Here is a 17,693-nt window from a genome sequence, read left to right on the forward strand (position 1 = left end):
GAGTTGGTGATGGACAGGGAGGCCTGGTGTGCTGTGGTTCATGGGGTCGCTAAGAGTCGGACACGACTGAGCAACTGAACTGGACTGAACTGATACATTAAAAAACAAAACAAAACAAAAACTCCATAGCTAGTAGCAGGCCTGAATTCTGTGACTATGATGCATTCATGTGTGATTCTCATCTCTCACCTTAACTCATTTGCATTGCAAATTAGGATCACTTCTCTTGTTTCAGTCAGAAAAACCCAAGACTCTCCAACATTTCAACTATGGAATATGAAGTCCAACTATTCATTCACTGAGAAGTCATAAATATTTAGGGGATGAAAGTGTTTCTGCAAATGCAAATAATCAAAACCGTAATAAAAAATTCTAGTTGCGTGTGGTTGGGCCTAACTGGGGAACTGAATAGATGGAGATGCGAAAGATTATAAGGGATTCATATGTATTAAATGATCAGGGTGCTGCTGGTTTTTGCTTCCCCAAGAGTAACATGATTGACTTAAGGTTTTGACTTCTGGGTACAATAGCCTCCTGGTAAAAAGAGGCCCAATTTGACAGTGTTTTATTTAGAGTTCTGGATGATATTTCTCCTGGGGATGAAGACATTTATTTTTTTATTAGTGACCACTGGTATGTACAGAATTTGGATCAAGGTGAGCACACAGAAAAAAGAAATGCCAACCATTGACAATGAGATTGCAGGATTTTGCAGTGACACAGCCCTGACAAATTACCTCCAGACCCTCCTGTTTTCACAACTACTCGTCTCAAAAGAGAGAGCAAATCCAGAAGACACGTTCTCCGAACATGAAGGCTGTTAAGACACGGTGCAGTTTTGTCCTCGAGGGACGTGGCACTTAATAAAATCACACCAGCTCCTTTTTCCACTGAGAAGGACTTCATTTTTCCTTTGTTATTTCATTCACTTCTAATATATAACATTTTACCTCATCCATGCTCAATCTTCAAACCTGTTACAAAGCCAAGTTCAACTAAAATGGTGCTCTAATTCTATAATCACCACGAGACACCTTGCCTAATCAGTTACACTGACTAAAATGATAAATAAAGGTGTCATATGCAGGTTTGTGGGGCTTCCCTGGCAGCTCAGCAGTAAAGAATCCTCCTGCCACGTAGGAGACTTGGGTCAATCCTGGGTGGGAAACATCCTCTGGAGTAGGAAATGGCAACCTGCTCCAGCATTCTTGCCTATGAAACTCCATGGACCGAGGAGCCTGGCGGGCTACAGTCCACAGTGTTGCAAAGAGTTGGACACAACTTACTGACTAAACAACAATAATAACTATGCAGGCTTGACCTCTCATGCTTGCATTTGCAGTGATGGTGTACCTTATGAAAAATAATTTGGCCTGGAAACATTATATAAAAACAGTAACGCAGGGAAACCCTAAGAATAAGACTGAAATTTTAAGTTGATAAATCTGATTTCTGTTTGTAACTTGGCTTATGATTTATTAAATTACTTGAGAGATGTAAAAGAAAGACTCCCATAATTCTTATGACCTTCAGTTTTCTGAGTGCATAAGATGGCAACTAAAAAACAGCACTTTTGATATGAAACTGAAATACAGAGCCCTTCTTCTGACTGTCTACTGTAAAACTAAACAAAGAATCACTTAACCTTGTAACAGACTTATTACCAAGGGAATCAGGAATGACAATGGATAAATAGGAAATAGTTTTTGTATCATTGCATCAGTACATCTGGGTATAGATTTCTTTTATGGGGAAAAAAAAGAACAGTGATTTTTTTTTTAATCCTAATATGTTTTTTCAAATTTGATTTTAAATACTAAAATTGTATTGAATCCTGGCTCTGAGAGCTCAGGCATTATAGACAACAGGAAATGAGATCATTCACCTCCTCCAATTGTCCTCCACCTCCCCAGCTTTTCCCCCAGGCAGTGTCTTTGACAATGAGGAGAAAAACCTCCTCAGAAGGCTTTATCCCGGATAACTTTAACTAGAAAGCTAGAGTTCTATCATTGTGGATGACTCTTAAAATTAGAGATTTTAAAAAATTTCATTCTCTACGCAAACCATACTTTCTGTATTGTTTGGAAGCTCCAACACTTTGGCCACCTGATGAGAACAGCCAACTCACTGGAAAAGACCCTGATGCTGGGAAGGACTGAAAGCAAAAGGAGAAGGGGATGACAGAGGATGAGATGGTTAGATAGCATCACTGACTCAATGGACATGAATTTGAGCAAACTCCAGGAGATAATAGAGGACAGAGGATCCTGGCGTGCCATAGTACATGGTATCACAAAGAATCGGCCACTACTTAGCGATTGAACAACAAAAATAATACAGTGTTCTTTAAAATCCACTAAGAACTTTCTCTCCTTTCTTTCTCTCAAACCTCAAAGTATCCCTCTCTCCAAAGCTTTCCCAGTCTCTAGAAAATTAAGCTCCAACCACACAAACACCAAAATATTTAACTTATTTAGACAATACAAAACAGAAAAGGAATATAATACATTAAATTGCCATTATTCTTAATCAGGTAACATTTCTACTAATTCTCACATATGGGATTATTTTTCCATTATTGGTCATTTTTCATTTAAACCAGCTTGCTGGGGAGCATCCATCTACTTAACTGTGTTTACAGAGAGAGACAAACGCAGTCACTGAGACAAGAAAGGGCATTATAAACCCTGTGGAGTGGTGATGACAGCAGAATGCTTTCAAAGTGACAAGGAAAAAAGAGCATGGCTTCCTATGTTCACATAATGCATTAATTTCATTAATCAGCCAATTGTATCATAAACCCTGAAAGAACAACCATGTGTGAAGGCTGGGACAGGTCCTAGCTTTCAATAAAGAGGGACTAAAGTCAGTCTTGGAAATATGCTCAGAGTATTGTGAACGATAAATGTTGCCTGCCACATCAGCAAACAAACGATGCTGCAGCCATCAAGCCGTGCATTAGAGCCACCCAACGGTGTACCCTGCGGCTTGCCGTGGCCCAGTGGTAGACAATCCGCCTGCCAATGCAGGAGATGCAGGTTTGATCCCTGGGTCAGGAAGATCCCCTGGAGAAGGGAATGGCAACCCACTCCAGTATTCTTGCCTGGAGAATCCCATGGACAGAGGAATCTGATGGGCTACTGTCCATGGAATTGCAAAAGAGTAGGACATGACTTAGCAAGTAAACAACAAAAAACAATAATGGTTCACCCTGAGGGGATTCAGGATGGGAAAACACAGGATGCTGGCTCCAGGTAGCTGAGGTGAGTGTCAAAGGAATCATTTCCATGAGCCCAGACTCTTGCATCTGCCCATACATAGAAAAGTGCTAAATTCCTTGAGAGGTCTGATTTTCTTTAATTAACAGTAATCATTTGATGCTCTGGGACTACCTGGTCTATGTTGCAAAACTATATACCCTGGTTCCTCCCTTACCTCTTCTGAGCAGTTCCTCAGGGCTTTTGAGAGGCTGTCTCCTGGGTTTGCAGGCTTCAGCAAGTACTTGAAATAAAACATAATTCTCAACTTTTCAGCTGTGCTTTCTTTTCAGTTGACAGTTACAAAATTAAAGAGTCTTCTGCCCACGCCCCCCATGACTGCAATGTTAACGAGTGAGTTTGAACCTAGAGTCTCAAATACAAAAGTCCCCCAGGACCCAGAGTGGCCATCCCTTAGCCAAATGTGTCACTGATGGGGACAGTGTGGCCAGTAACATGCCTGCCTGATCACAGAGAAGAACTTTGAAAGGGCTCAGGGTTCTTGGCATTGGGGAGTAAACCCTCAACTGTGCAAATACGTCCATCTGCCCAATAAATCTCCTGAGCCAGCAACACTCGAGCCCTGCAGTAAAAAGGTCTGAGAGGCAAAAGCTGAGGACTTCTGCCTTCCTTTGTTTAGAATCAATCAATTCCATCTCCAACACATGCCTAAAAGCTGGAAAAGCTGCCAGGCCTGAGAAGAGCTCTGCCTGCATGCTGTGCCCGGCTGACACTCCCTGCAGACAGACACACAGCCTTGCTCCTGGGTGACCTTGACTCCCAGGTGACCTTGATATGTCCAGTCAGCAGCACCAGACTGCCGGGGAGCAGGTGGGCAGGTGGAGGCCTTCCCGCAGGCGCCCAGTCAACTTCACTGCTCTGCACCTTTCAGATTCTCTAACTGCTCAGCAGGGTGGAACAGGACTCTGAGTAAAATTATGCACAGCAGCACAAGGAATAATAAGCTCAAACCTGTGCTATTTGAGAAATTCAACGCTTTGGAGTTCCTCAAGAGCATCATCCTTCTGGTTCATTTGCATAATCGCTCATCACCACACCCGAAGTGTCAAACCTTACCCCTGGGTACATGTGTGTGAGCTTTGTCATCCACCAGCGAAACAGCCGGATGGGGCCAGGTTCACCATTTAGTGTCTCAGACGTTAACAGCGTTCAGACACAGAAACAGGGATTCCGGTTGAGAACATCCAAGACAGAGAAGAGACGTGGAAGTTCTGGTAAGACACAGGATGTATCAGCCAGTGAGCAGAGAAGGCTCAGGCTCCTTCCTGCCGGTCCACCCTTCCTGCAGTTCTAGACTAGGCTCACAGACTTATAGCGCTGAAGATCTTACCTTTGTGCTGTCATTCCCCTAAATAAAATGGCGAGGGAAAGATCCTTTTGATTAAAGCTATTACTTGCTTTTATTATGAGTGTTTAGATTTCAGGTGATAGGAAACCCAACTGGAAACCACTTATGAAAAATCTGAAATGCATTGACTCACATAGCTGAAAGGTCAATGGAGCCCAGCTGGACTCAGGGGCACTTAGAGTGGATGGTGTCATCAGGAATCATTCTTCACGTCCCTCAGCCCTGACTGTTTGCTGTGTTTTCAGGTCAGTTCATACCTCATGGGGACAAAAAGGCTGCCAGAAGCATTAAGCTTTCATTCTACACCACCAAGTCCAGTGGAAAATAGGATTCTCCTCTCCTGCAGGCTTGGCATACCCCAAAGTCCCAGAGCTCACTCAGACCAGGCAGAAACAATCCATCTCCAGGACTCTGGGTTTCACACCTTGTTTTTCCATTGTCTTTTTGGCCACAGTCTCACTTGCTCATCTGTTTCTTGCTTACCTGTGGCCTGAAGTCCAGGGCAGTATTTATGCAGAACTAGGTTCTTCTAAAATGGAATGAAACATGAGTCAGGATACATGTCCACAGACTCCACTCATGTATCCCCAGGAACCTGGCTGAGATTTACTGATACTAAACTCTGAGCTCCTTTGGCTCTTCACTCCATCTTGACACCTCCAGTTCATTATGCATAACTGAGAATGTTTATTACTGGCTTATCTTCACTTCTATCACTTTTGGAAAGTTCGAGACTTAGTCCAGTTTCCCACCCTGACTGTCCTTGTAAGTACCAGGACGCACTGCCTCCCCAGACATGGCTTAAACCATGCTAATCCCAAAACATGCCTCATTTATCAACAGACACCCGTATAGAACCTTAAAGTGACTCTCAAGCATTTTTAAATGGCTCAAAACACCCAGATGTCTATATGCATCAGACTTTGAATCCCTTCTGGGGGAGGATTCCCAAAGACCTATCATTAGCTCCCAATAAAAGTGAGGGTGTTTCCTGATTCCTTTCACAAGCCTATCAAGTTACTGGAGACTCCAGAGAGCTAAGGGCACTGAAGGCTGCAGACAGGAATTTCTCAAATTGCCTGTTTAAAACGAAAATTGCATCTGAATTAATTAGTTTGACTCCCTTTCTGGGAAATTAGAAGACACTTGATCTTTGGAACTCTGGAGAAGGAACAGCCACCCACTTCAGTATTCTTGCCTGGGAAATCCCATGGACAGAGGAGCCTGACAGGCTGCGGTCTATGGGGTCACAAGAGTTGGACACGCTCCTTGGAAGGAAAGGTATGACAAACATAGAGAGCGTATTAAAAACCAGATACATCACTTTGCCGACAAAAGCCCATATAGTCAAAGCTATGGTTTTGCCAGTGGCCGTGTATGGATGTAAGAGTTGGACCATAAAGAAGGCTGAGCACTGAAGAATTGATGCTTTTGAACTGTGGTGTTGGAGAAGACTCTTGAGAGTCCCTTGCACTGCAAGGAGATCAAACCAGTCAATCCTAAAGGAAATCAATCCTGAATAGTCATTGGAAGGACTGATGCTGAAGCTGCAGCTCCAATACTTTGGCCACCTGATGTGAAGAGCCAATTCACTGGAAAAGACCTTGATGCTGGGAAAGAGTGAAAGATTGAGGACAGGAGGAGAAGAGCGTGACAGAGGATAAGATGGTTGGATGGCATCACCGACTCAACGGACATGAGTTTGAGTAAACTCTGGGAGATAATGAAGGGACAGGGTAGCCTGGTGTGTTGCAGTGCATGGGGTCATAAAGAGTCAGACATGACTGAGCGACTCAACAACAACAACCCTTTCTGGGCTTGAGTTTTTCTTCAGGACCTCAGGTGAACTCATGAGGGTCCTTCAGGCTTCAGTCCTGATCCGAAGTCACACCTACCCACCTGGCAGGGTCTGGAACCAGTGTGCCCCAGTGCCTCACATCATTGGTGGTTCTGGATCTCCCAGTGGGAGAGGCTCCCATTGCTGGTTCTGGCAGTCCTTGAGGCAGCAGGCTATACCCGAGGGGGTGTCCCTTCACCTTCCTGCGTGGGATCCAGGGCTCCTGAGAATCAGGCGGGACTGCAGCTCCTGATCAGGGCCTCTGGAAGGAGCACTGAGGCGCCCAGCTCAGGGACGCGAGAGCATCACGAGGTCCCCGAGGAAACAGGGAATGATGAACGCCCCAGCGATGGTCCAGATCTGGCCAGGCGGCCACTCACCACCTCTCATGCAGCCTGAGGAGGGGGCTTCAAGCCCCTGAGCTTCGAGACTCCAGTGGTCCAGTCATCAGTGAGACCGCTCCGAGGATGATCCCAAGAGTGGCCTTGGGCAAGTCGGGCTTTTCTGGTGGCTCAGTGGTAAAGAATCCGCCTGCAGTGTAGGAGCTGCAGGAGATGTGGGTTCAGTCCCTGAGTTGGGAAGATCGCCTGGAGGAGGGCATGCCAACCCACTCCAGTATTCTTGCCTGGACATTCTCATGGACAGAGGGGCCTGGTGGGCTATAGTCCATGGGGACACAAAGAGTCAGACATGACTGAAGCAAATGAGCAAGCGTGCACTTGGGCAAGTCGTGTTCTGACTCGGGTCAGTTTGGACCTGCCTGAGGGCAGAGGAGAGGTGTGGGCCCCACGTCCGCTTCTGTGGAGGTGGCAGGGGACACAGCCACCTACCTCTGTAGCACCCGGTGCTGACCCCATGGGGAGGGGCTGCACAGAGCTCCCTTGGGGACCCAGAGAAGGCCTTCCTGGAACAAAGCCCACGGGATCCCAGGTCCGGGCTGCAGCCACCTTCCCTTCTAGACAGGCCCTTGGGACCGCACCTCTCGAGTCAAGAGCAAAAGCTTTAACTGGCAGTCATTGGCTTTAGTTTGGGGTTTCTTGTTGTTGTTGGTTTGTTTTTTGGTTTTGGTGTGGAAGGCATTTTGAGAAGCTTTATGACATAATGGGAAATGCGCAAGGCCTGAAATAAGGCCAGACTTGGGTTACTATCTTGGCTTGGCCACTGACTTGTCCTGTGATCTTGGGCAAGTTATTTCACTGCCCTGAGTTTCCTTTTTCGGATCTGTGAAATGAGAAAAATGAAATCTTACTTCCAAAGTGGGTGACAGGACAGGAATGAATATATTTGAGAAAGTGAGCAGGTGGTCACTAAATACAGAAAGATGAGGCTCACTCCCATTACTGCTACTACTGCTACATTGTTCCTATTGCTTTAATAAGTGATGTATCCAGGGCCCAATACACTCCTAGGTATGGATTCAAGAGCTCTAGTAGCCCTAAGACATCTGATAAGGGAGCTTCAGGACTTTAACCCCACAGCAACTATGTCCGAGTGCTTTATAAAACATGCATGCTAAGTCGCTTCAGTTATGTTCAACTCTCTGCAACCCCATGGACTGTAGCCCACCAGGCTCCTCTGTCCATGGGATTCTCCAGGCAAGAGTACTGGAGTGGGTTGCCATATCCTCTTCCAGGGGATCTTCCCGACCCAGGGATCAAATCCACACCTCTTATGTTTCCTGCATTGACAGGCAGGTTCTTTACCACTAGTGCTATGTGGGAAGCCCTTTTAAAACATATCCAAATAAATTGTGGGGTAGCTTCATTACAAGTTGAAATATGTAAATCCCTCTCTGGAAGAACTGAAGACTTGAATTATAATGCTACATTTTACTATTAACCCATAAGCCATATAAGCTTCCTGCTTTACACTTAAAAAATGTCTTTTGAGTGAAATATCATATTCTTTATATGTGGAATCTTAAAAGAAATGATACAAATGAACATACAAAAAAGAAACAGACTTGCAGACTTTTAGAAAATGAACTTAGAGAATGAACCAGGGAGGGTGGATAGAAGGAAGGGATAGTTAGGGAGTTTGGAGCGGACATGCACACAGGGCTATATTTAAAATGGAAAACCAGTAAGGACCTACTGTATAGCAAACAGAACTCTGCTCAGTGTTATGCAGCAGCCTGGAGGGGAGGAGGGCTTGGGGGGAAATGGATGCATGTGTTTGTATGACTGAGTCCTTTCACTGTTCACCTGAAACTATCACAACATTGTTTGTTAATAGGCTATATCCCAACAGGGGCTTCCCCAGTGGCTCAATGATAAAGAACTCGCCTGCAGTGAAGGAGACACAAGAGATGTGAGTTCAGTCTCTAGGTTGGGAAGATCCCCTGGAGGAGGGCATGGCAACTCACTCCAGTCTTCTTTCCAGGGAAATCCCATGGACAGAGGAGCCTGGCGGGCTACATTCCATGGGGTCTTAAAAGCGTCAGACATGACTAAAGTGACTGAGCAGCAGCAGCAGCACACCCCAATATAAAATATAAAACAAAATGCCTTTTGAGATGTTTAATGCTTTGAACGAAGATCTTACAAACCCACCCTTAAAACAGCTTGCTAGGAAGAGAATATCCAGCAAAATCCCTTAATTCTGAAAAAATCAGAAAATAAAGTGTGAAGTTAAGAGTTTCTTTTTTGACTGCCTTAACCACATCAGGCATCCATGACTCTGTCCAGCTCATCATCATTAACAAACCATGAATGAAGATCCAGATGATGACAGGTAAGCCCATCTGCAGACAGTACAAGTGAAGGGGCTGGAGAGATGATGAATGATGGTAGACACATTGACCTGTATGGACTGGAATGTTGAGTTTAAGCCAAGAAGGCAAGAGTTGATAGAGGAAATGGAAATTTCTGCCTTTCAGTAAAACATAAACACATAAGAGTGGGATGAGGAAGACTTGGCTTGGCAATACTTAAGCAAAATAATGGAGGAGGTTTAGATTTTAAGATGCTGAAGCTCCAATACTTTGGCCACCTAATGCAAAGAGCTGACTCATTGGAAAAGACCCTGATGCTGGGAAAGATTCAGGGCAGGAGGAGAAAGGGACAACAGAGGATGAGATGGTTGGATGGCATCACCAACTCAATGGACATGAGTTTGAGCAAACTTAGGGAGACAATGAAGGATGGAAGCCTGGAGTGCTGCAGTCTGTGGAGTCGCAAAGAGTCAGACACAACTTAGTGACTGAACAACAAGATTTTAAGAAGCATAAGTGAGAGCAGAGCATAGGACTTAGAGGAAGTAACAGGTCCCTCTACTGTGAACTGAGTAGGTGACACCTGGAGGTATCTGTTACGAAGGACATGGACAGGGAAATCTCAGTAAACATCTGGATGAAGGCAGCTGAGATGCTCAAGGTCTAGACCATCTCACACCAAGAACAGAGAGGACTGTTTAGCCTGAAGCAGAGGGCTGAGAAGGGAAGGAAAGCTTCCTTCAAACTGCTAAAGGATGGTACGGTGGAGCAAGGATGCTGCGTGCTTCAGGATCAGCAGGTATATCCAGGTGTATGGGGTATTTGGCTAATGCCACAAGGAGCAGATCTAGTGCAGTAAGAGCCCACTACTGTGGCTGACAATGCTCACAAGGGGTGCTGACTGAGATACAACGTCTGCTCCAATGCTCACAAGGGGTGCTGACTGAGATACAAGGTCTGCTCCAGAGGAGTAGCAAGAGGACTCCCTCCCTGTACAGACAGTACAGGGGGGATTCTGTAATTCTGAAGGTCCAGCTAGTTTCCCTTCTATATTACAAACCCAAGAAGGGGCTGGGGAATAACAAAGTAAGACCCATGAGAGCTCACTGAGACTAGCTGAAATATTTTGATCATCTATTCTGTTGTTCGATAAACCACAAAAGAATGGCACTTTGGAGATCTAATTCTTTCCACTAAGGCAGCTTTGATACTCAGAGAACAGAACCCAGGCTCTGGGATTGGCTAAGGCTTCAAAATAACCATAGCATCTGGAGGTGAGAACTAGTATTTACAGAGCATCTCACAGCAGGGTGGCTGTGGATATGATGCTCCATGGTCTACACATGTGTTCTTTCGTGGGTTGCTATGGTGTGTGCTGCCATTTCAGAAACGATTTCAGGTAGGTTGCAAGGAAACATAAAACATGTCTAGATTTACCAGAATTAAAAGTTAAATGACAGCAGATAAAAATACAAGAAAGAAGGGACTTCCCTGGCAGTCCAGTGGTTAAGACTCCATGGTTCCAATGCAGAAGACCCCAGATTCCATCTCTGGTCAGTGAACTAAGATCCCAAATGTCATGCATTGTGACCAAATTTTTTTAAAAAAAAAGGTGATGAGGGAGAGGACATACACACACACACACACACACACACACACACACACACACACACACACACTTATAGCTGATTCACGTTGTTTGACAGAAAACAACAAAACCTTGTATAGCAATTGGCCTCCAATTAAAAATAAATTTTAAAAAATACAAAGAAGGAAAGCAAAATGGGTACAGGATTACTTTGGTGTTTACAACTTCTAGGAGGCACACAGAGACAGCCATCCCATTTTACACATGAGTTAACAGGCTCAGAGGCTGAATTTTGTTGACTATGCAGGCTACTTCATTTCTTCTAATAATTTCCTGAGAAATCTGTAAGCAGGTCAAGAAGCAACAGTTAGATCCAGACATGGAACAATGGACTGGTTCCAAACTGGGAAAGGAGTACGTCAAGGCTGTATATTGTCACCCTGCTTATTTAACTTATATACAGAGCATATCATGTGAAATGGCAGGCTGGATGAAGCACAAGCTGGAATCAAGATTGCCAGGAGAAATATCAATAACCTCAGATATGGAGATGACACCACCCTCATAGCAGAAAATGAAGAGGAACTAAAGAGTCTCTTGATGAAAGTGAAAGAGGAGAGTGAAAAAGCTAGCTTAAAATTCAACATTCAAAAAAACAAAGATTGCGGCATCTGGTCCCATCACTTCATGGCAAATAGATGGGGAAACAATGGAAACAGTGACAGATTTTATTTTCTTGTGCTCCCAAACCACTGCAAATGATAACTGCAGCCATGAAATTAAAAGACGCTTGCTCCTTGGAAGAAAAGCTATGACCAACCTAGACAGCATATTAAAAAGCAGAGACATTACTTTGCCAACAAAGGTACATCTAGTCAAAGCTATGGTTTTTCCAGTTGTCATGTATGGATGTGAGAGTTGGACCATAAAGAAAACTTGCACCAAAGAACTGATGCTTTGAAACTGCGGTGTTGGAGAAGACTCTTGAGAGTCCCCTGGACTGCAAGGAGATCCAACCAGTCAATCTTATAGGAGATCAGTCCTGAATATTCTTTGGAAGGACTGATGCTGAAGCTGAAACTCCAGTACTTAGGCCACCTCATGAGAAGAATTGACTCATTGGAAAAGAACCTGATGCTGGGAGAGATTGAAGGTGGGAGGAGAAGAGGACGACAGAGGATAAAATGGTTGGATGGTATCACCAACTCGATGGACATGAATTTGAGCAATCTCTGGGAGGTGGTGATAGAGAAAGGGACTGGGAAGCCTGGCGTGATGCAGTCCATGGGGCTGCAAAGAGTCGGACACAACTGAGCGACTGAACGGAAAAGGCTGAATAATTTCCTAAAGTCAAACATCAAATGGAGCATATGGACTGGGATTTTAATCAAGGTCTTTCTGAGTACCATCACCATCTCAGGAAGAGTTGAAAATGAAGTCACATTGATTATCTTCTTCCTGATTAGGGTGGGACAAGATCACGACATCTGCAACTGAACACAACAAACAAAGGCATGGAATGCAGAGTTGATTTTTTTTGTAAAGCAATCACATAGAATGATTCCTATTTTAAGCCAGCACAGTGGTCTCATGAATATGCTTATAGTATACTTGTTAACAAGGATGTTGTCCAGAACTATTTAACATTTTTAAATGAATCTAGACAATATAATAGAAATACAACAACCACGAAGTTTCATGTGCCCTTCGGGTGACTGTTACATGTGTCTCCTCATAGCTACGGTATTTAACATTTTATAGAAGACTTTTGGAACTTCCCTGGTAGCTCAGTGGTAAAGAATCCACCTGCCAATGCAGGAGCTGTGGATTCAATCCCTGGGTCAGGAAGACCCTCTGGAGAAGGAAATGGCAACCCACTCCAGGATCCATCCCTGGGAAATTCCATGGACAGAGGAGCCTGGCAGGCCACAGTGCATGGGGTCAAAAAAGAATTGGACATGACTTAGTGATTGAACAACAACAGAAGACTTTTGATGCATCAAAATCAAATCATTGTGAATGGAACTTTCCTTCTTTAGGGCTGAGGACGTGCTAAGTCAATTCAGTCATGTCCGACTCTTTGCAACTCTATGGACTGGAGCCCACCAGGCTCATATGTCCATCGGATTCTCCAGGCAAGAATACTGGAGTGGGTTGCCATGCCCTCCTCCAGGGAATCTTCCTGACCAGTCAACTCCTTTAGGACCGAGACACTGGCTGAAACAACCAGGGCCATGAGTCAAATACTTTCTAGCCTAAATATTTGCTTCCTGTTAATGATAAAGTGGTTATTTAGCAATTGTTTATATATAAAGAGAAGGATGATAAATCATAATATCAATATGTATTTCTAAAGCTCTTTAAAAGTACTCTAACATAAGAGGATTTATAAACATCAGGCACTATTATTACAGTGCATTTGCCATCATTGCCTGTAAATTAAATGGAGACACCAGGCAGAACTCATCAAGATTGATTTTAAAGACCTTCTTAGTTAAGAACAGTTTAACAGTGAACATTGTGTTGGTGGCAAATGAAATTCAGATTATGATTTCCTTTCTCTTTTACATAATATTGTTGGACTTAATTAAGTTAAGAAATAGTCATAGAACACCTACTGTGTGCATAGCTGCTCTGTATGCACAACACAGGGACACAAAGATGAAAACAAAGAGGTCCAAACCTGGAAGTAGTATCAGTCCACACCAATCTTTGGTACAATTTACGACAGCCACAGGGCAAATTTGTTCTCCAAAAGTGATGGCTTTGGTATCTCTCATCCTAAAAGTCCTTCCCGAACCTTCCATTCATCCATCAAGAGGTGGAATGATTCTCTGCCTTTGAATCTGTGTGGGTGGAAGTGGAGGTGTATAGGAGGGAAGAGCATTGGATGAGAAGACCACAGCCAAGGGAGGGCTGGGAATGAAAAATGTGAACATGTGATGTATGAAAAAGCACTGTGGAAGATAAGGACTGAGGCGAGGTGGCTCTGCATCTGTGCTGTCCAACACAGCAGCCTGCAGCTACTTACATTTAAATTAATTAAAACACAAAAGATTCTCAATGTCAGCCACACCAGCCCTGTGGCGAGTGCTGGGAGGGCTGCCATATTGGAAGAGGCAGACACAGAGCACGTCCATCAGTGCGGGGCTCTGGGGGACTTCTCCTCAGGCAGCAATGGGCCACCACTGACCTCTGAGACAGTGTGACCTGTGCTGCTTCTGGGGAATCAACCGGAGAGCAGCTTAGTTAGGTGGGCAGAGGACATGTTTGTCACCGGCCCCCAGGGAGGAGCAGCGTTTCGGTACCGATTCTGCGGATCTCAAGACAGACCAAGCTGGGGCAAACTGACAGGCCAGAGTCACCAGGTAGCTGGTGACTTATTGTTTCCACAGAGCATGAACATGGTCCCAGGGGACTTCCCTGAAGTCCAGTGGTTAGGACTCTGCCCGTCTAATGCAGGGGGCATGGCTTTGATCCCTGGTGGGGGATTGAAGATCCCACACACAGCAAAAAAAAAAAAAAAAAGAAAGAAGCTGGCTCCTTAGGGTACAGGGCTCACTGGAGTCTTGCAAAAACCAAAGGCAGCTTTAGAAGGTCTGGAAGAGAAATCAGAGGACTGGAAAGTGAGGGAGCAGAGGTGGAGAGGGAGAGGAAGCCAGGTGAGGAGATGAGGAGGGCTCTTCATCACACTCCCAGGGTGAGGCTGGTGACCCTGGTGCCCATTGGCAGACTGTGCTCAATAACACACAGAGAGGAGAGTATCTCTTAGCTGGGATAGTTAGTAAACAATCAATTACACTAACAACTGCTTCTCTGCGTCAGACTGAAAAGAAAGTAATAGGAATGGCCAGAGAGACACTCACTCACAAATAAGAATAAGAAAAGTCATTAGTGCTTGAAATAAAAACCAACAGTTTCAGATACAGAGAATGAGCTTTCCAGAGGCCGGCAGGGATCTAGATGAGATTTCCTGCCATTTCCTTTCTGGGTTCCCACCACTCTTATTCTTCCAAATTCCATCACCGATCTTTTAAGCAGATGACCACAGGGCTCTGTATTCTGAGGCTTAACACAAGGTGACAAGAGACTTTCAGCTGGCTGGCTTCTGCAACAGCATCTCTCCCTGCCCCCACCAGCTGGACTGAATATTTTCTCCAACTTGGCTCCTTCGGAGAGACCTAATGAAGACAGGACATCCTCATACATACCCATAGACCCTGCTGTTCCCTTCTCATCCCAGGACAGAGGACCAAAGCCCCCACATGTAACAGAGTGCTACACTGAGCGAAAGAATGGGTCACAGAATCATCATCTCTTTGTGTGGCTGAATAAGGAAACACTCAAGCAGCCCATATTTTTAAGTAATCTGCATAAACCTACAATTCATATCTCAGTGTATCATCCTGAATGGGTGGCTGACTCTTAGAAGTGAGTAAACTAAATAAGAAAATACATAACTTGTATTGCACAGGTGTTAGGATGACTCCCCTCAATAAAAGCATCTCACAAAGATTTCCCCACTTCCCTTTCTATGGGAAACCAGTCAATCCTAAAGGAAATCAACCCTGAATATTCATTGGAAGGGCTGATGCTGAAGCTGAAGCTCCTATACTTTGGCCACCTGATGCAAAGAACAGTCTCACTGGGAAAGACCTGATGCTGGGAAAGACTGAAGGCAAAAAAAGAAGGGGGTAGAAAATGAGATGGTTAGATAGCATCACTGACTCAATGGACAGACAGGAATTTGAGCAAACTCCAGGAGATAGTGAAGGACAGGAGAGCCTGGTGTGCTGCAGTCCATGGGGTTGCAAAGAATCAGACACGACTTAGTGACTGAACAACTCCCCCTCCAGTTCAAAGGGGATGCCTTTTGCTTATCAAATTCTTCCCTGGCCCCCTACCAAAAACTGGTTTTCAAACTTATCTGAGAACAGGAGACAAAAAGAAATCTTTTATGTTAAAGATCACCTTTAAAATACTGTGCACTTTCCTGAATAGTTAAAAAGCCTATGAGATTGTCACACTTCCTATTCTCAAGTGTTCGTACCTTCCGGAAGTATGATTTTCCAAGCTCCACAAAAGTCCCCCAAATTGTTTTCTCCTTAAGAAGCTTAAAGACAAGTCAGTGCTGGTGGCTTTCTTTTCCTTCTGACACTGTAAATATGCCCAGCATCTCTTTGCATGCATGCTCACTCAGTCATGTCCAATTCTTTGCCACCCCATGGACTGTAGCTCATCAGGCTCCTCTGTCCATGGGATTTTCCAGGCATGAATAATGGAGTGGGTTGCCATTTCCTTCTCCAGGGGATCTTCCTGACCCTGGGATTGAACTCTTGTGTCCTTCGTCTCCTGTACTACAGGCAGATTCTTTTACCATTGAGACACCTGGGAAGCCCCAGCATCTATTTAGACAAATGCAAAAGAGACTCTTGCTTACATGTAAATTTCAAGATGGCTTCACTTGTACAGCAACAAGCCCATCTTTTCAAAGTTGAGGAATCTGCCAGACACAGGAGAGGACCACAGGAGACCACCTCCTAGTGCTCTCACAGCACTGACTCACCTTGGGGTGCTCCAGTTCGGTTCAATTTCCCCAGGACCCCTAAATGTGAGCTCCCAGGGATGGAATACTGGTTAGCACAGTCGGGGCGGACAGGAATTCCAGGCAGGGCAGTCGGAGAAGAACCCCGCCAGCACAGGCCCATGTGGTAGTTACTGTGTTCGAGGTGCTTTATGACTATTAACTCATATTCCCCCACAAGGCTGTGAAGTAGGCCTTATTCCTTTGGCCCCATTTTACAGAAGAGAAGAGAGAAGACTGAAGTCACCCACATCAAATGATGAGGTGAGGTGTGAGCCCCGGCAGGCTGGCGGCCCGCAATGGGTTTTCATCATAACATCCTATTGCCTGCCCCAGAAAGATGTGCATTTCCATTCACATAAACTGTCTAACCACACGGATCTCCTAACATAACTCTGGCCTCTGTGACACATGAAGGCGCATTGTAAAGTGGCAGTGCATGTGTGCGAAGTAGCTTCAGTCGTGTCTGACTCTGCGACCCTATGGAACCCTGCCAGGTTCCTCTGTCCATGGGGATTCTCCAGGCAAGAATACTGGAGTGGGTTGCCATTCCCTTCTCCAGGGGATTTTCCCAACCCAGGGATCAAATCTATGTCTCTTACGTCTCTTGCACTGGCAAGCAGGTTCTTTACCACTAGCGCCACCAGGCAGAGCCATGGGCAATGTAGATACGTTACAGAAGATGGATTAGGGCTTGGATGGGACAGCCCAGGTATGGCTTGTAGATGAGGGCAAAGGGGACAACCTGGCTGGAGACAGGCTGGCTCATCTTGCCCGCTCCTCTGGCTCTTCTCAGGCCCTCCCCCCACAAACCATTAATGGCTCTTGAAAGTTACTCACAGAATCATTACTTCCCACCACTTCGGACAAAATTATGGCCCTAGCGGGATTTCTCTGGTGCTCCAGTGGTTAAGACTCTGCCTTCCAATGCAGAAGACAAGGGTTTGATCCCTAATCAGGGAACTAAGATCCCACATGCTGTGTGGCACAACCAAGAAAAAAAAACAAAAAACAATCACAGCTCTGGCTCCATCACTGTTTGCTTGAGGAAACTGATGACTGACCGGTACAAATAGCCAAGACAAAGCACATGCATCATCTTCTACAAGTTCAACAGTGCTCATAAAAAAATGGTGTACTCACTTTGAGCTGTGATGCATGCACACTGGTACATGCATGACATGTATATTTCAAAGGCCCACGGAAGGAAGATGAGCCCCCAACAAGCAATCTCATCCAATGACTAGACCATGGTTCCTAAGACAACCTGTCAAGGGCAACTGTTAAGAGTGGGCAGTGATTGCTATATTTAAAATGGATACCAAAAAGGACCTACTGTATAGCA

The 17,693-nt window shown here is 44.9% G+C and overlaps 1 protein-coding gene across 2 annotated transcripts in view; it reads right to left on the reverse strand.

The window, feature by feature from the left end:
• Nucleotides 1-17,693, reverse strand: part of PCNX2 (pecanex 2) — a 308,594-nt gene that overhangs the window by 80,737 nt on the left and 210,164 nt on the right. The window lies entirely within an intron of this gene.

This window comes from Giraffa tippelskirchi, chromosome 2 (assembly GCF_054371585.1).
Source record: "Giraffa tippelskirchi isolate mGirTip1 chromosome 2, T2T-mGirTip1v1.2.pri, whole genome shotgun sequence".
NCBI classification, from domain to species: domain Eukaryota; kingdom Metazoa; phylum Chordata; class Mammalia; order Artiodactyla; family Giraffidae; genus Giraffa; species Giraffa tippelskirchi.